We start from the raw sequence: 20114 nt of genomic DNA on the forward strand, positions 1-20114 counted from the left end.
GTGATTGAAATTTAAATGTGTAGTCATTTCTGTGTTGGAGTCACAGAAACAGGACATTAACAGTATACTCTATAAGAAGGGAAGAACTGGAACAGTTAAAGATAAATCTCAAGACTATCTGAATTCTCTGTAAAGGGCCAGGGAGCAAATGTTTTACGCTATTTAACTGTTTCAGTATAGCTCCAAAGCAGCTACAGACAATATGTAAATAAATTGGATGTCTATGTCCCAAGAAAACCTACTTATAGAAATCTATGAATAGGTGACAAGCTTGATTTGGCCTAAGGGCCTAATTTTTCTTACTCCCAGACTAGAAAGTTAGGCTCCAGAAAATCAAGGACCATGTGTGTGTCAAGTTTACATACTCTACAGCTCAGAGTCTGGTACAGCACCTCCTTAACAGGCATTTGTTAAGTTGAGGAGAATTGTGATGGAGCGACTATGACTGTGTTTAGCTTCACTGTAGCAACAAAGGAAATCACGTGTCCTAAGAGTTAGGAAGAGAACCAGGATCCTATGGCAGGTGAAACTGAGAAGAGTGTGCCAAGGGCAGGAAGGACAGGGGAAGAATGCAGAATGAGGCCTTAGGGGAAAAAATGTGTTTCTAATAACTGGTAATAATCAGAAAAAAATCACAAAATGCTATCAATGCTGTTCCACAAAGAACATGTCCACACAAAATAATCTGGGGGTTATTGTGCTGCATAGCTTTAGTTGTGAACTTGACACACCTGGGTTAAGGGAGCCTCAACTGGGGAATTGCCTCCAACGAATGGGCCTGTGGCCATGTCTGTGGAACATTTTCTTGGTTTTTGAGTCATGTGGGGTGGCCTAGCCCACTGTGGGCAGTGCCACCCCTGGGCAGATTGTTCTGTATTATATAAGAAAGCAGGCTGAGTGTGGGCCAAAGGAACAAGCCAGTAAGCAGCATTCCTCTATGACCTGTGCTCCAGCTCCTGTCTCCAGGTTCCTGCCCTAAGTTCCTACCTTGGGCTCCCTGATGAACTGTGATCAGGGAGATGTAAACTGAATAGACCCTTTCTTTCCCTAGTTGGTATTGGTCATAGTGTTTTGTCACAGCAATTGAAGGCAAACTAGACCAGTTATCTTATCTTATCTTATTTATTTATTTATTTATTTATTATTTATCTATTTATTTATTTTTGAGACAAGGTTTCACTCTGTAGTCCAGGTTCACCTAGAATTCATGACAGTCCCACTGCCTTAGCTTCTGTAGAGTTGGGATTTCAAGTATAAGCTCCTATGCCTGGCTTGTCTGCATGTTAAGATGGAAGAAACTTTGGGAAGGAGTCTGTGTGTCTTAACTTTAATGATTGCTATCCTTAACATTTCTAAGTTTGTAGTTAAAAAAATAATATTTCAAGCTTGATCCAAAATCTGTGTGTTAGAGTATTATAAATCTAACATCAAGAATCTGTGAACTATTTGAGGGAGAATCAAGATTGTTTTTTGACATTCAGTAGATAAAATAACCAGCTTGGACAATTTTTAAGCAGTTCTGTTGATATTTGTCATGAGTTTTATTTTAGTTACATTTCCCTGAATTTATGTGTGGCTTCTCTGAATTTCCAGCTTAACTTTGTGAAGTTGGTATCAATCGCATGATTTAAATATTTTCATTTTATTCTTACAGCCCAACATTTACTTTTCTCTTCTCGATTATCACACACAGAGCTGCTGGAATTATACCACGATGATTTCAGAGGAAATGTCCTTCTCTAAACATTCTGATCCCAAGGTAAATTGATGTATTTCTAATGAACAGGTTCCAGGAGGAAAAAATCAGTTCTTATGCTTCCGTTCAGAGTATTAATTCCCTCACCTTTCACTGTGGCTACGCGTCATTCAAAGTTTACACAGTCATTTTTAACAATAGAAAATTATTATTTTTTTGTTCAGTGTCGATCACCTCTGTATCATTTGATACCTAGTGTGTGTGGTTTGTTATGCTCCTGTGAGTAAAAGAAAAACTCCACCATAAACATGTCTAATCATGTCATTGAAGCCCCTTTCTTGGCGTAATTGGTGCAGGGAGAAAGGAGGGAATGGAAATTGAGGAAAAGGGTCTTAGCTTGAATTTTCCAAATTGGCTATTTATCTGGTTAATTCTTCATCTTTCCTCATCACCATGCCTGAATTGAGAAAATCTTCCTAATGATAATAAACTATGTCAAGAACAGATGGCTGATTTGATGTGATGAAAATAGCTGTGTCAATTGAGGGTATTTTTTTCCTAACCCATTTTGCTTTTCATCATTCTGGGGTTGGTGGTTCATACATTATATTTTTTTTCTCTTACAGAATATGCCCTCAGCCCAATATAATATTGAATCTCTCTCCAAAAGCAGTTTGGACCCTTTTCTCTGAAAGACTTGAAAAGTGGGTTTATGTTTTATTTTAAAATTTTTAAATGATTACCATCTATCTTGACTTTTTTTCCTTTAGTTAAGTTGCTTTCAGAAGGATCAGTTTACAACAAATGTTTAGTGTCAGGAATTTTACAGTTTCATAGGCCCTGACAGCTCTGCATGAAAAGAGGTGGCATTATGTCAATTGTAAACGAGTATGCTAGTTACATACTAATTAAACTTTGCACTGGTGGGGTGGAAGAATATCGTTTGGAGCACCCCAGTTGTTCTGTTTATGTCATTGTTGTCTATTTAAACCATCTATTGTTTGGCATGTCACAGCCTCATCCCCTAAATGCCATTTCACAACCTTTTAGTACTTTCAAAATGTTACCCCACTGCTTGACAAATCACAGAGTGAGGATATCGTACAGCAAAGGGAATTCCTGGCATCACAAGCTTCGGTGTTTCACCCAATTTGGTGGTGACAATAACAACAGCACGTTGTTTTATCAATCACTTCCTATGTGAGGCACTTTGCTGTCTACATTTTTTTTTAACATTTTAATTCACCAGATCTTCAAAATAAAGTTGGAATATATCTTACAATCTTTTTGCTCATGACGAAATTGGAGTGACACAGTTTGTAAGTATGGGCCTCAGGACTCTGTTGTCAAACCTTGTAGCTACTGATATCCACCAGACCATGTGGACTTGTGCTTTGCAGGGCTTTACTGATTGACAAACCACTCCACTGCCATCAGACTGGACAGGATCAGTGAAAATATATTATATATTGAGAGTAGAGATTTCACTTTTTGTCTCCATCCATTTATTTATGGAAAAATACGTTAACCAAAAGAAGACACATATTATATAGCCTTTGGTTTCTTTTTTGTTCTAGTAATATATCACCATTCCAGACTCACATAACTTTTAGTTGGATGACCCTGTTTTGTGCGGATGCATCTCCCCAGGTCTGCATTGATGTGTTTTTCTGTAGACCTCCACATGTGCTCTGTGACTTGGGAATATGAGTGTATCCATCAGCTATACGAGGAAAAAGTGATTAATAGTCCATTACCTGTTTTATTCTCTTGCTTCACACTACACAACGTTGTTTATGATATCTGGCTAAAGACTTTTTATTTCCTCTCTTAGATAAGGAGCAGCATCGACATTGGATTATATCTGTGTGGAAGCTGGCTTAACAACACACGTTCTCAGTCATAAAGAGCAAGATTAGACTGTTTCCTGGTCAGTCTTTTCCTGGTCGTCCTGGTGAAAGGCACCCATCATCCATGTGGGTATTTCTACCCAGTGTCCAGAGCAGAGCTGGCATGTCTTGGAATTGTCAGCAGCCAGTGTGCTTATCTGCAATTCTTTTTCTTTAAAATGATGGAAAAAGGGTTGACGCGATGGTACTGCCTGTAAAGGAACTTGTCAGCAAGTCTGATGACCTGATTTTAATCCCTGGGGCCAACATGGTGGAAAAAGAGACTTGTCTGCCATAAGTGGTCCTCTGACTTCTGTGTGTGCTCCACAGCACATGCACACATGCATGTGCACATACACACATACATACAACATATTAAAAATTTTTTAAAAATTAAAAAAATGACAGAAACAGAAAGCCTTGACATCTGACATTGCAGTAACCTGCTATGGAGGCCAAATCTATGACAACTTTATGGCTTTTTCCTTAACATTTTCAACAACCTTCAAGTTGAAATCATTCCATGGGAGTCCAGAGGAAGCAAAGAAAGAAAAGTACAGCTTAGATGCGCATAGGCAGCTACCAGACTGCGTTTCCGGAGATGGGATATAGTTTTGCTCACAAGCATGACAAAGGAAAAAATAAAAATCTAAAATCTGAGCCGATAACACAAATGGTTGCAGAGATACCAACTTGTGAAAAGTCACAATTTTGCATTGTGCCGGAAAGCCACCTTAGGATGCTGGGGCTGCCATCACTCCTTAATATCCAGCCGAGTCCCCTGCTGTGCTTTGTCAGTCTAGAGCAACATCCAAGTCTCCCTGTAAAAGTAATTCACACTTTTTTCACAACACTGTTGCTTTAATTACCACTGAACTCTGCTGATGTTCAGGCAGGCCTGGCAGGACCAGGGGAGAGGCAGACCCACAAAAGGAGCAAATAGCTTTTTTTCCCTCCTTACATTATGATTAGCAGCCCCTCTTTGATGGAAATATTCCTAGTTCTGAGGCCTAGACTTAACTCTGGGACCCCTTGGCATATTCATTATGAAACAAGTCTTAGAGATGAGAGAGAGAGAGAGAGAGAGAGAGAGAGAGAGAGAGAGAGAGCAAATAATCCTAATTATATTTGGTAAGGACGGGACTTAGCCATTGAAAACCGAAGCAGCACTCGCATTTCTTATATACCTTTCCTCTTGTTTCTTTAATAAATGAACTGAGATTTTGGAGCATATATTCTTGCTGGACAAATGTCAATCTACCAGTTTATTTACTGTGGATTACTTTCTTCAGGATTAGTTGACACAGTAAATCATATATCAAAGGAAATCACAGAAGTGCCAAAATCTACTAGTGCATAAAAATAATAGATAGGGCCTGTGCTGTATAAATAATGATGTCAGTGGTGGAGGTATAACACATATGTAAAGGCACTTTTTATTACATATTACAAAATATTTCTCCAATAAAACTATTCCTGTGAAACAAACTTCTACAATCTCCTCCCATAGAACAAAAGGGTAGCTATCAGCAATTTCATATTTTCTTTTAAGAAAGCAATAAACAGGGCTGTAATCTTTGGTAAATGATTTGAAGGTCTGCTGTGCTCTCTTCTGACTCTAAAATTCCATGCTAAAATAGAATTTAGGGACTGGGGAGATAGTTCAGTAGGTAAGAGTCCTTGCTGTGCCATGAAGACCCGAGTCTGATTCCCCAGCACCCTCCTAAAAGCCAGACATGGCCAGGAGTTTCTATAACCCCAGTGCTGCTAGGCCAAGGGACAGGAGGATCACTGGGGTTTGCTCACTGCCATCCTAGCTCCAGATGCTGTGAGAAACTCTGTCTCAAAAGAACCAGACTAAGGGTGATAGAGTGGGACACCCAACACCCTCCTCTGGTTTCTGTGTGTGTGAACAGGTACATGTACTGCGGGGTTGTACACACACACACACACACACACACACACACACACACATGAATTTAAAGTTATGTTTCAGGCTTCTGTACAAATTGTTGAGCAATTAATGTGACTGTTGTTTGTAATTTGCTGAATCTTGATCTAATTTACCACAGCCTGGCAGGATTTACCATACAGGCCAAGCAGAATTGACTGGTTCCTTTAGTTGGTCCTCAGAGTAGTAGGTATATTCCCAAAGGCCAAGTTGCTGTTATTCATATTTCCCTTCATCTTTCCTCATATATTTATCTTATTGAAATATAACCTCAATAGGGATTGGATTAGTACATTCTTTCTTGGATCCATGTTGTTCAAAGAAGATGCACTTTTTGTGGAATGGATACCTGTAAGATTTCAAACAAAGTAGAAACAACCAATGTTAATATACTCATTTATATGACGCAGACATACGTCTTTGTGTTTTCCTGAAAATGTTGGCATATGTGTTGAGAGTGACTCCCAGGGAGGTAGGGGCTCTATGCTTTCTTTTCAAACTTGAAAAATCTTTATACATGGTTCAACCAGAAGTAATGGAATGGAAGCAGTCCTTTGTGATTCCCTAGGCCGGATGCCAGAAGGTGACATACCTTTCTTCTGGATCTTTCTTGGGAGCCAGACCTTGAGAGCCTCCATCTGACTCACCAGAAGACTGGGTACTCTATACTGGTGTCATATAGAGCATGAAGAGGATCCCAGATATTTCTCAGGGACTCTGAACATCAAGAGGCAGATAGGAGCCAGCCCATCATGCCCTAGTTGCTAATCACATACTCCTTGATGCAGCGTGTGGTTGTTTTATCTTGCTACATTTGGGGCAATTTGTTATTCAGAAGTAGGAACTGTGGCACTCAATTTGGGGAACTAGAGATCCAAACTGAACCAAAGCTGTATTCCTGCTCTTAGGAATTCTGTACTCCACGGTTAGTAAAAATAGAAGAAAAAACGGGAAACTTTTCACCTTACTCATTTAAGTGCTGTGTTTTTCAAAAAAGCTTAATAACCACATAACTGACAGAAGACAAACTGCACATATTAACAGTGTACAGTTAAGAAGGTTGGACATATGTGTGTACCATAGGATCCATCATAACAGTCACGAGAATGAATTATCCATCACCCCAAAAGCTTCTATCATCCCTGTGAGATCCTTTCCTGCACCCTGGTAACCACTGCTCTCCTTCATTACATCACATTTGTTTGTGTATTTCAGGTTTCATTTAAATTGAAATCATACAGAATATCCTCCTTTTTGCGGGTAGGTTTCTTGTCCTTGGGATAGTTATGTGGTTCCTCACCCATTCTGAATAAAGCCTTTGAGTTTTATTCTGAGACTCATCTATTTATTGCATATATCAATAGTGATTCCTTTTATATTGTAGAGTACTATTAATTGTTTGGGCATGACACATTCGATTTATACAATAGGAATTGTTTCCAGGTTTGAACTATCACAAATGTAACTGCTGCTCTGCACATATGGTCATGACTTTGAATGGACCCACATTTCACGTTTCTTTAGGAAAGACAGGAGTAGTTATTCCTTCTATTCCGTAGCCCAAGCAAGAGAGGCTGGTGGAATGATCTTAGGACTATTTGCTTTCGACATTTCAGTTATCATTCATTTTATTGCTTGATATTGCATACCTTGAAACTGTATGGTTGCATGTATATGCAGTCATACAATGTGTCATAGACATATGAACCTACAGATCTGTGCATACGTAATCATAGATTCTTTTGTGTTTAGTTGTTTCAGGTGGGAAGGTAAATATGGTCCCTGTTACTTCATATTGACAGAATTCCCATTTTTTGATTTCTCCTAGATTATGGTTTCATTCAAAGGTAGAATAATATTTGCCTCCTCTTTGAGTCTCTCAGAAATGTTTCATACATGTAAGCAAGCATTGGTATCATGCAGTAGGTGGTCTCTGGGATCTTAATGTCTGGTTCTACTCAAGGTTCTACAACCTAGCGGTGTGATTTGTTCAAGTTACTCAACGTCTCCAAGTCCTACTCATAGTTCTAGAGATCACACCAGCAGGGAAGACAGTGACAATATGTGTTTGATAATATTGGCACACAGTACGAAGGGGACTCATGAAACGTAAAGAGCCCAAGGTGTGGGACATCATAAGTTCTCAACAAAGTGTTCTTGGTTAACACTGATATAGTTTTAAGAGCAAATGAATGAGAAATTATGTTCAAGGGCTGAATAAAAAGGATATGACAAATGACTGTTACACTGCTACATGGAGTAGTAACAAATGGGGTGCTTCACATATTCTGAATAAAGTCTCCAGGTTTTACTTTTTCAATTTCTATGGCTGGAGAATTGACATTCTTCATCCTTTACACAGAAACTTCAAGAAATTCAGTAGATCAGCTAAGACATCTGAAAGGAGAATTTTAAGTGTGGTTAACAGAACTGGTCCTCTTAGAGAAAACTCATCTACCCAGTAGGGCTGAAGGTGGTCAGTGAAAGTGGATCTTAATGCAGTTCTAGAGCAAGACAGCACAGGAAAACTCTAGTGATCAAGACTTTTCTGATCAAACAAGCTCTGGAGCTACAAGCAGTCTGAAGCAGACAACTGGCTTCTTGGGCAATTTGCTGCTGAATTAAATATTCATTTAGGACAATACCGAAGACCTTAGTGTCTCTCTCTCTCTCTTTCTCTCTCACTCTCTCACTCACTCTTTCTCAGGATGTATATTTACATTGGAGAACTTTAGTGGCTCTCAAGGCTATTCCTTTGCTTAATGGCAGTTTGAATTTTCATGTAGGTGATGTACATGAGGTTAGCATATCCGTCCCTACTGTTGAGGATTTTCATTGCAAACCTGACTGTGCCTTGTGTAGGCTGCTATGTGTTGGTATGATGGAACTACCTGAAATGCTATGGGACTAGTGAAGCATCAGGACAGAAGTTTGGTACTCAAACAGGGTATATAAATGCAGGAAGGCCTTTCTCATAGAATTTTGTATAGTACTGCTTTAAGATATAAGGAAAAGCTACTCTTGCATTAAGAACTGTACTTTTCTGGACTATTTGTTTTCCTGTTCTGTCTCTAATTATTCCTTCTTAAAGAGTCAAGTACATGAATGACCAATGGACTTTCCCATTTGAACCCTAATCCTACTCATGGGTCATGCTTCTTGTGAGACACCCAAATTTCCTGCCCATGAGGCCCCAAGCCCACTTTCAGGAGTCAGGATTTGAATATGAAATGTTGTTGACAGGCCCTGGTGTTAAACACTTAACCTTTGCTCATGGTACTGCTTTGGGAGGCTCTGGAAACTTTAGAAGGTGGGAAGTAGATCGGTGGGGGCTGATCTTTAAGGCATCCCTGGTCCCTAGTTCCTTCTTTACCCTCCCTTCCCTGTCTGCCGTGAGGTAAAAAAATTCCTCCAGCACACACTACCCCTACCATGACATTCTGCCCAAACACACTGGGAGAAGCAATCAAGGAGAAGATCCTCTGAAACCATGAGCCCAAAATAAACTTCTCCTCCTTTCGGTTGTTTGTATGAGGTATTTTGTCAAGTGATGGGAAAAGTAAACAATACACAGGGTTTGTGCGAGTTTCTCACTGGGTTCATTCTCAGGGGGTGAAGCTCACCAATGGCATCTGTACCCCGGAGTCCTGATGTGGACAGATATGAAAAGATATGAAGATGTTGGAAATGTGTCCGCATTTGAAGGTCCCCAAAGTGCAGAGATATGAACAACAGGAGATGGGACGGGGGCTGGAGTTAGGTCTTTCTCGTCTGCAAGTTGTAGCAGATCAAAGATGCTAAAGTAAGCCTGAACAGTCAGCTGTTGTTATAAAAATGCCAGTCGAGATACAAACACAGAATCTATTTTAAAAAAACAATCTTCTGCCTTGATTAGTAACGCAAAATTCAGTATAGAGTGGACCCTCCATTTGGGTTCTTTCCCTGGCTCCTCTGATGTAAGGGAGAATTATTTGTTCCTAATGGTTTGTTCCTTGTCTCATGGTCCCTCCTTCATGTAAGATGGGAGGACAAATCGGGGATCAAAGGAAAAGGCATTGACAACTTGGCCACATCCTTTTGTTCATAATGGGCTCCACTTTGTGACTGTGTGTGTAACTGCCACTGTTGTGCGTTTGCAGACAATACCATGAAGACTCAATACGCACCCCACAGTACGTTCAGAAGAGAATCAGCACTATGCTCTTTAAACTCTGGAATCCATGGATCACACTAAGCAGCACGTCCCTTGTCCTGTCCACAAGCGGTCAGAAGGCTGCTCTCTGTGTCCCAGCTTTGACTGGTCCCTCTAAGACACCACATAGCATTAACAAGTTCTGTCCCGCCCACTTCACCCTCCTCCATCCTGTGCTTTGCTGCTTTTGATGTTATACCCAACACCAACAACTCGTGAGCAGAGAAAATGCTGACTCCCTTCTTTTCTTCACTGTGAACATTTACTGTTTCAAGTTGCCACTCGTGATTTCCCTCTTTTCTGGGAGGTAGAAAGAACGAAATCTGCTTGCAGTCATTTAGAATTGGATTTCAGTTCAATGCTTTGTTACGTGTGGCTATGTTACATCATATGGGTCACTGAACCTTCTGAGCCCCAGTCTATCTATAAAGAGATGTAAAACATGTTTTTCCACGTTCTGCTGAGATGATTAGTCAATGTGATTGATGTACAGCAACAGCGTGTGGTATGCTTTTATATTGTACCTGTGACTGACTTCAGAGGTCAACCAAAGTGCTCCTTAGATGTGACCATCATATCTGTAACAAACAATAGGCAGAGAGATACTAGGCCATAAAAACCTGAGTGCCGGTGGGTGTTGTCAGTTAGGTAAATTTCAGAGAAATCAGAAAATGTGCTGAAGAGGTAAACTGAGTGTAAGTTGAGACAAGCATTTTAGATTAAATGAATCAATTTGACCTCCTGCCATTTCTTGAGATTCTGAGGTAGTTATCTAAGGTTCACATCTTCTTTAGATAAAGTATAATTAAACATCTTAAAGCACCTCCATTTAACAGACACAGAGTGGAGAGATGTTGCCAAGAAAACGTTGAGATTTCACTTGTTACTGCTATGCAACAGCTTAGTTACCAAAGCAGGCTTGCTATTATGCCAAACCTAGGTTCAGTATAAATTAGTTATGTCCAACAGGGCCTTATGCTTTGAATCAAGTTGAGACTTATTTATAAGTCTTACTTATATTTTATTCTTGTTCCTCCCAAACTATACAATCATTTCATAAGGATTATACTTGGTTCCACTGTTTCAAAATGAAATTCTTACAAATTTGGCGTACTAATGATTAGCCATATACCAAATCGGGGTTTCTTCCATGTGTGTGCGCTCCTTTGTTAGCATGAATGAGGCAAATGCTAATCAGAAAGTTAATTGGAAATTGTTGGCAGAGACTATACTGGTGACAATTGTCAACACTGTGCCTAGCACAGAGTACTGTGCACAGACATGCTCAGAAAGCACCATCTAGTTTGGTCAGGGCTTCCATATTCTGTTGGAGAGAACTTGCTTGAAGGCATGCTGCTGGCTCAACCTGGAGCTGGAAGGAAGGCAGAGGTATGGACAATCTCCAATTAGGCAGAAGATTTTAATCTACTTTGCAGAACTAATCGAAAGCTTGTGCTTCCCCAGTGTTCACGTGAATTGCACCCTAGCTGGAGGTTAACGGACTAAACAATAGCAGCTGCAATTAAGTGGATGTAAATGAATGTGATAGGCTAATTCTCACAAGGAGGACATCAATGTATCAGTGTCAATGCACTGGTGCCTGGAAGAAAGGAAGAACTGACAGGGACTCGGGAGTGAGCAGCGATCTTGTGAGAACATGTATACCTCAAGTAGACCAGTTTGGAAATTCTTTGGATGTAAGTAGGAGGAATAAAAATAAGTAATGACCACAGTTCTCCTCTACATATCCTCCTGTGGGAGGAAATGAAAGAAAACAGCATACTTTCCCATAAATACATTCACAGTATTATGCCTCACGGTGTACCTTGACTATGAAATGGATTACTGGATGTGGAGTTGGGCCAAGCACAAATCTACTTACAACGAGGAGAAGGACATTTTCATGACCTGGGAAGCTGAGACCTTAAAAGAGTACAAGCTTCCCTGGTCTTTTTCATATTTGGAAATGGGAATTGACTGACAGGATTAGAAGGCTACAGAAGTTTATTGCTGCTGGGTTTCAGCAGAGCCTAGAGAGACAGAAGTTGTAGAGCAAGTTCTGATCTTCAGCACGTTGATTCTTAGGGAAAATTCCACCATTTAACGTGGGGTGTGGGACTTGACGGGAATGTCAAATAGTTAATGATTTCTTGACTTGTGACTCTAGACAATTCTTTCTAGCACACATGGACATTATTTTTAAGGAATCTTAAACTGTTTGATCATTCTGTGAATTCCAGGGGTTCTGCCATAGTACTTGGTCTCCTGACCTTTGGGTATCCCACAGCTTGCCTGAAATGCAATGAGTACCGAGAAAGTTCTTCTGGCAACAGGTGAACCAAAAATCTAACTTTCTTTTCCCTACATCCACAGAAGACATCACTGGGTGCATTAGCTCACTGATCTGCGATGGACAAGATGGGCCTGAGTCTTAACGCAACGTGGAGCCCGTCAAAAAGCAGGGGACGAGAACCAGTCCAATGAAGACAGCAGGAAAGACCATGGTAGTACCGCTTATGAAGCAGATAATTTCCCAACGGGCAGCATTGAGGCAAACCAAGGCAAACCAATAATGATTGGTCGACTGGGGGAACAAAAAAGAATTGATGTATTTACCTGAAAAAAAAAAAAAGGTAGATACACATAACCCAGGAAGCCTTTACTAGACTATGTTCAGATGACCAAGAAGAACAGAGAAAGCAAAGTTTTGGAAAGAACAGGGAGCCAGGAAGGGCCACAAATATGTATCCCTATGCAAATCTGGTATATGAGAAGCCATTAAAATGGAGCTGCCTCAGAATGAAGTGACATGTGTAATTTTGGTTCTTAGGTTTTCTATTCATCTTTCAGGTTGTTTAATATTAATCTGTAAGTTTTTATTTCTGAAAAGATTCAACCTATGATCCTGACTGCTTCTATAAATACACTTTATCAGAAAAAGCTTAAACAACTGAATTAAAAGGAAGAGCTATCAAATCAGAGGCCAGTTAGATTAGTTACATAGCTGACCTCACTCGGTTTCGTGGTCATGTTTTCTTATAGGTAAAACCTCACAGTGAAAACAGAATTAATGACATCTTCTCAGGGTTAGTCAGAAACAGGGCAAATATTGCTAATTATTCCTTTATAACAAATCAAGTAACAAAACAACAGCGGGTAGCAAAGGTTGTGCTATCATTCCTCAGAGGCTTATATGGTACACCAGAAAGTTTCTGAGGCACAAAATCTTGAAGACTGCAGTGCAATAACTTAACGAATGGCCAGGTCTGTATTTGTCTGTATTTCTATTTGAAGGCTAATACAACAACAGAATATGCACCAGCAAGAGGGGAGAAAAGCCACCGCGAAGTAAAGAGTTCAAGCAATCTTAAAAGTCAGCCAATAAGCGGAAGGCATCCGGATCCAGTAAACAGTAGAACTGTTCCTGTGACAGACAGAGATGTGAAACAATGAATCAGAGGTAATAAGGTCCTACAAAACCAACAGCATGCACTTAGAAGGGAGGAAAAGATGTCGGCATACATTTGACTGCGGAGATAGAGTGCTGGCTTCATCTGCGGGTGGAAGCGATGCCTTAGACATATCTGTAGTTTGAAAACAAATGCGGAGTTTGAGGAAATATTAATGCACTTGACCAGGATGTACAAATGCATATTGTCACAGAAAGAATATATTGTGCGTACAAATTACTATAAAAACGTATTGGTGTTATGTTGCATATGAGTCAGGAGGTGAGTGACTAGGAGAAAACATTAATATTTTCTTTTAAGTCAGTGAAATACCAGCATAAATGGTCAACTTTTAGTCATGTTCTTGATGAAATTATGGAAATAACAAAGAGTATAATAGAATATTCCTTCTAAAATTACTGATTCTGAGGTTGGAGAGATAGCTTAGTGATTAAGAGCACTGGCTGCTCTAGCAGAGGACCAGGTTTGGTTCCTAACACCTACACAGTGGCTAACATCCATCTGTAACTCCAGTACCAGGTGACTCAACACATTGTTCTGGCATCCATAGACATTGCACACATGCAGGGCATACTTAATACATTTAGTTAAACCACTCATACACATAAAATAATTAAAAATTTAAAATTATTTATCCTCGCTCAGTAATATATATTCTTTCTTTACTGATACATAGTTCCCTTAACATATAAATTTTGTTAGCACCTTCATAAAGTCAGCAAGGACGCGAAAGGAGAACAAAGATAGATTCTGATTTTACTGAAGGACAAAAATGATTTGCTTACCTGAATTTCTATAGTCTAATCATGTGTAGAAATCAGAATTCACAGCGTCTATTTAAATTCTTTAAAAACAGAGTGGGAATTCTGGTTTTGACACACAAAGTAATGTGTCTTGGGTGGTGGACCTACTGAGTTCCAGGAGCCTACTCCAGACATATGTGGGGCCTCATCCTACATCAGACTCTCAAAGAAATCAATCAACTACTGTACCCAAAGTATAAATGAGCAAAGTATTCCTCCCAGCTGTGAAGGGCTTGCTAATATTCTCTTAGCGAATTGTAGCAAGGGTCAAGCTTCCAACAGCTAGACTCTGGAGCATTACCATTCTGCCATGAGAGCAGGTATAAATCGGTGACAGAATAAATTGATTGAGGCAATGCTAAAATCAAGATTTTGAAGGGTTAATTTTCTATCAACCCCAAGTTGTCATTGTCTTTACAGAAGTCTTGTCATGTCAAACATTCTAGGCATTAAAATTTTTTAGCATGGCTAAAAGTAAATCAGAATTTGGATGCATCATTTTTTGGTCCAAATTCCAATTCCTAACTTAATTCTAAGAACACAGAGCAACTAAGAAAAAAATAAATAAATAAAGACTGAAGAAGTGGAATGTGGTGGTGTGGTGCACACCTGTAACCCCAGCATTTGGTGGTGTGGTGCACACCTGTAATCCCATCACATGAGAGGAGGAAATGTGAGAAGTGTGAATTCAAGGGCAGCCTGAGGTACAAAGTGAGACTATGTCTCAAAAATCCTAAAAATAAGATGAAACAAAAAGCAGAAAGAACGGGGGCTGAATAGACGGAGTGGGAATCAGGGAGGAAGACAGAAAGAAGGCCTCGGCTAAAATGTAGTTCATCAATTACCAATCTATTTATTAGCTATTCCATGTCTAAGTGTGCATGTATGTTCCCTTCTCCCTTCCCTCCCGACTCTCTGTGTTTATGTGGGCAGAGGATGATGTCTGACATTTTCCTTTATGGCTCTACCACTCTCCACCTTATTGTTTGAGACAGGATCTCTCTAAACCTGGAACTGATGGACTGGGGCATTCAGGAAGCCTCAGGGATCCTTGTGTCTTGACCTGCCCAGTGCTATGATTACAGGTGTATACCATGTTGGACAGCTTTGTTCATAGGTGCTGAGATCTGAACTCAGGACCTCAAAGTTACAGAGCAATCACTTCACCAACTGAGCCCGAATCTGGTTATTTTAATTTTAAAACTGTCTTGGGATATGGAAGAAAACTGGTGTATTTTCCTAATAATGATGGTAACAATAATAATATATTCATATATTTGTGTACACAGTCTATCTATGCATAATCAAGAGAGAGCAACCAGATTGGCAGCAGTGTGCCCATCAATTCTGAACACTAGTCTATGCAGTCTTTGCTCTTTGTTAAAAGATAAAGTGGTTACAAATTGCTTAAATGGATAGGCTGGTCATTTTTAGTTGGATTCATACCTCATATAAATATTAATTTCTTTTCAAGAGGCAAAATGTATTAAGAGAGTTTGTTGTGAATTTGAACTGTTTCATGTCAATTCATGCCATGCTAGAGGTCATATGCTGACATGGTGTCTTTACTCCAAGTCCAAAATGATGACAGAGATATGCCATTCAGTACAAATTCTTGTGCATGCACTGGAGGACAGGCCGGTAGACCACTAGTCAGTAGTGTGCATCAGATGTCCCAGCCTGTTGTATCAGGTTGGCAGACCATACCTTGACCTCTTTAAGGATACGAGGTACTCTTTCTTAGATCCCCAGGACTGCGCACCAGTAGCTACATACCAGTCGCTGACTTCTCCATGGGTGATGTGAGGTCAATGCAAATGGAAGTTCTGTTTTCTGCTTCAGTGCCTAGATGCTACCACACACGCTTCCCCCAGGTGCCATTACAGCCAGTCTAACTTGTCATATGGACCATATTTCAACCTGCAGGAAGACACAAGCATGTTGGATATGACACAGCATTTGTGGAATAATCTTGTAAATGTACATATTCATTCACATTGTAATACATGAATGGAACTCATAAGGCATTAAGCCTATGTCCATAAGCTTTACTGCAGTGACTGTGTACTAAACTGATGTTAGAGACTTTCTTAGAAAGCAGCAGAATCCTTATTAGGGACACTAGTGAGTTGTTAGTAGTCTCTAATGGAACGACAAATGCAGGCACAGTATCTAATACCATTCTAGAAACAGTGAATATAATCACACATCCCCCTCCTTGACCCTGCCCCCTCCATGATCTTTATTAGCTTTGTCCTGACAACCTGACCTTACAGAGCTCAACCCAGCCTTGACAGCACATAAAACCCACAAACAAATAGGGGACTGCCATAGCCTTTTCAGATTTAGGGTCACACTCGGGCTTATGAATCAGATTTTTCTATGTGTGGACATGACAACTGGGGAAAAACTGTAATTTAGGGCATATTCTCTTTATCCTTTTATGTAGAATTTCACTTTAATGTGATGCAAATGACAGTAAGAAATACATTCAGTGAATGTTAAAGCCTTCCCATTAAAAATTCTGTATGCATTTTACATTCTAATTCATGTACAGTCAAAAACCCTGATAAAATCACAGTGCTGATTTGACTGCTGCACTTATCGTATTAATGAGGATACTTTATGCCTTTTGAAAATTGGGATATGGTCCATTATGTGATTGTAAATGATGTGATTGTATCACTTAGATTTGTTATTCAATCCCACCCCTCCCTCCAGTCAGCTTTGTATATAAGAAGATTCATTGGTGAGTCAGTAGAAAACTCAAGCTGAAAACTGAAATGCACATTTGACTTTGCTTCCTTTTATTTGTATTTATTGGGATAAAATAAGCACGCACACACATGTATGTCCACATACAAATTATTTTCTTTCTTACTTAAATGAAATTTCTTTAATAACACAGGGAAAAGCTTGCCGAGGAAGTCAAAACAAAAGCAGCAGGCAGAGACCTGAGGCTGCCTGGGCTTGTAACCCTTCTCAGACCCAAGCAGTCACAACCACCCTGCTGATGGGCTGCTGCTCCTGGACTGAGGAACCCCTGAGCCATTTCTCTCTTTTCGTTCTGCAACAAGTAACATCTTTGAGAATGGTGTGGGGTATGGTTTTCTGACTTAATGTGTAGGGGCTGACCTTCCGAAAAGTAATGTCTCTGTTCCATTTATCTTGTCTTGCCACATACTTGGGGGTCTCTGACTCCCAGGAGCACCCAGTGGAGGTTCGTTATGGAGTCCTTGGACTTCTTTCTGCCACTGGATCTTCTGCTTCTGGGACCAAGGTGACAGTGGTCAGTGTCTACCTTGGTAAAAGTTGGAGAACACTTGCTTCCCTGGAGACCTACTCCTGTCCAGCTCTGGAGACAAGACATTTCCTCAGACAGCAAAGTCTCCAAATGTCTCACACAACCTACTGGAGTACTGACAAGAGCGACGTCCGATGTAGGAGAACACCAGAAGGGGAACCTGTGGCTTTGGGCAGCCATCTTCAGTAGCCTGAAAGTGCCAGTCATGCACCTACCTCCTTATCAGGCTCTCGGTATTAGAGTGTGGTTCCACAAGAGAAAGCCAGACACCAAGTTGTCTGGGCTGCCATGCTTCTTAGACGTCATCAGTGGCTTTGAATTCTTGAACATCTGTAAGGGGTTCTTTTCCTGCTGTCCCTCTGCCCCCCTCATTTCTTCTCCTTTTCCTCCTCTCTTTCCCTCCCCTTCCCCTCCCTCTTCCCTTCCTTCCCACCCCATCCCCTCCCTCCCCTCTCATTTCTTTTTCTTTTGCACTCTCTCAGTATATGTTTTTTTTTCCATAATTATTTCAAAACATGACATTCTGTTGACTGGACCCTGGAGGATGGGATCCTTTGCAATGGAATAGGCTCTGGTATAGAACTCAGGTTCCTGAGATTCACCTGACAGTCTTAAATGCCTGAGCCTTATTCATTTAGAAACCAGGCTTTATTAAGGTCTGTTTTATCATAACTCAGATTCTACAGATTAACAAAAATTCTTTTAAGTTTCTGTCTGAGCCATACTTAAACATCAAAACCACAGTAACACATTCCCCTATCTCCTGCCCTTGATCACCTCCAGAAAGAATGATTTCCGTGTCATAAGTAATATTTATTTATTTATTTATTTATTTATTTATTTATTTATTTATTATTTGTGTATTTATTTTTGGCAGGGTATCCCTAGTCCCAGCCCACCTGAAACTCACTATGTGGACCAGGCTGGCCTCTATCTTACCTGCCTCTGCCCCTGGTCGGCTGGAATTAAAGGCTTGTGCCACGACGCCTGCTTTAAGTTTTATTTTTTAAATGAAGGAAAAATTATCTGCTTAAAGCAATCACAGGAGATCTTTCCTGATGGGAGGCAGGGTTCTCCTCATTGTTCTTAAAAAACATCTTTTTGAGATTCAGGACCAATAAGAACTTTATGCAATCTTCCTGGTAAAGCTTGCTACTCCCTAATCTCTGTAAATCCACCCTGCTGTACTTGGCATTCTCCTTACTGGTCAGCTCTGCAGAGCTGCACCTTCTCTGTACTGTTGCACACAGTGCATCTTGATGCTTCGGTGGGTGGCCGTTTCTATATTTTGCTTTGTCTTGTATTTGCTTAGCACAGCTTTGTCTGTGGAAGAGGATATCAGTGCCGCATTTAAGCAAGAGTGTTTCACGCCACAGCGCGTGTACTTTACTTCTCTCTCTTTCGGGAGGAGGCTCCTGAAACTTGTCCCCTTAGTCCCCCTTTTAATAAAAAAAACCACTCACACTTATCTACATCTTTTCAGGTTCTCTAAGTTCCCTCAATCGGCTTAATTGCTACAGTTTTAAGAAAGACCTCGTGGTCAGTCATCATTGCTCTATTTTACAGACTTGGCAAGGCCTTGTTCATGTCAGGTTACTTTCTTTTGAAGTCTCTCTGTTTCCCTCTAATGAGCAGCATCATACCCGTGGTTTATTTCCTTCCCACTCACAGGAAATAGGGCAAAACAGTCCCTAGGTCAAGAGTAAGGGGAAAACACCAGGTTGGGCAATGCTGTCTTGGACTGGATACTGGGGGTGGAGGCAGGTAGAATACTTGATTTCATAAGACTTTGTCCTAATATTTCTTTCCTTTTGTCTTTTCTATTGTCTTAACAGTTTCTTGAGATGGCTCTTCCTACACACAGTGAATCCTCTCCCTTTCTCTCTTGACAACACTGAGTACATCAGGACGTGGAGTATCACTGCCCAGCCCTGTCTTTGAGGAGCAGGACTCCTGGCTGAAGACGTGCTTTGAACATGGGGGTTCTGGGCCCAACTGTGGATGCTAACTGAACTGATTTTATCTGAGCAAAGACAAAGGAACCTCAGACTGCTCTTTGCAGTAGTGTATTCTCAGATTATCCTTCTCTGAACGGTAGGATCTCTGCTAGAATACCGGGTCACATTGAGCTTATTTTATGAAAAAACTCTTATTGAGGAACTTTCAGCCAGTTGTGAGGTATTACTTACTGCTGCTCTTTTTCTCTCTGGTGTGTTTAAACAAACATGAAAGAGTCAAGTAACAGGAGTAAGATTATGTTTCAAGTCACCATGAATTGCTTCATTTTAAAAAATATGTTTTCAAGAAAGAATCATAATTAAGCTGGAGACTAAAACTTGACTTTCAGATCCTTTGAAAGGAGAATTTAAAGAATACCATTTCTGGTGAGAGTTGAGGGATGTGTTAGTACTCTCTACCCCCTGTTCACTGTGTTCCATGAGCCTTAGGTGTAGCCGTTCCACTGTAGATGTGTCACTTACTTCTGGGCATCTCTACACAGATATTCTCTGAGTGTGACCAGTTGTAGAACTCTGAAATAGCCTCCATCTGTTGCAAAAATCAGCTTCTTTGATGAGTGATATACAGTATCCTTGCCGGCAAATATAAAAAATTATATTTAGCACAGAGTAAGAAATTTCATGTGTCTAGAGATATGCCAGAGTCAGGGTTTTCTCTGGGATCTGTTTCCTCATACAACAAAGTGTGATGCACACAAAAGGCCACAACTGACTAAGTTTTAGAGAACAACTGCAGCGTCAGTGTCCCTGGATAGGACTCCTATATTAAACTTCACACATTCACAGCTCAG

General features: G+C 40.3%; 1 long non-coding RNA gene across 1 annotated transcript; it reads left to right on the top strand.

Annotated features, from left to right (window-relative positions):
- Positions 1-1691: 1691 nt before the first annotated feature.
- LOC103741858 lies at positions 1692-19343 on the top strand. Its single transcript, XR_607599.1, has 5 exons — positions 1692-1759; positions 3531-3672; positions 12102-12232; positions 13023-13188; positions 19141-19343. It is a non-coding gene; the product is annotated as an uncharacterized LOC103741858 (long non-coding RNA).
- The last annotated feature ends 771 nt before the right edge of the window (positions 19344-20114 follow it).

The sequence above is a fragment of the Nannospalax galili genome, unplaced genomic scaffold, assembly GCF_000622305.1.
Source record: "Nannospalax galili isolate Female #2095 unplaced genomic scaffold, S.galili_v1.0 scaffold20, whole genome shotgun sequence".
Classification (NCBI taxonomy): Eukaryota; Metazoa; Chordata; class Mammalia; order Rodentia; family Spalacidae; genus Nannospalax; species Nannospalax galili.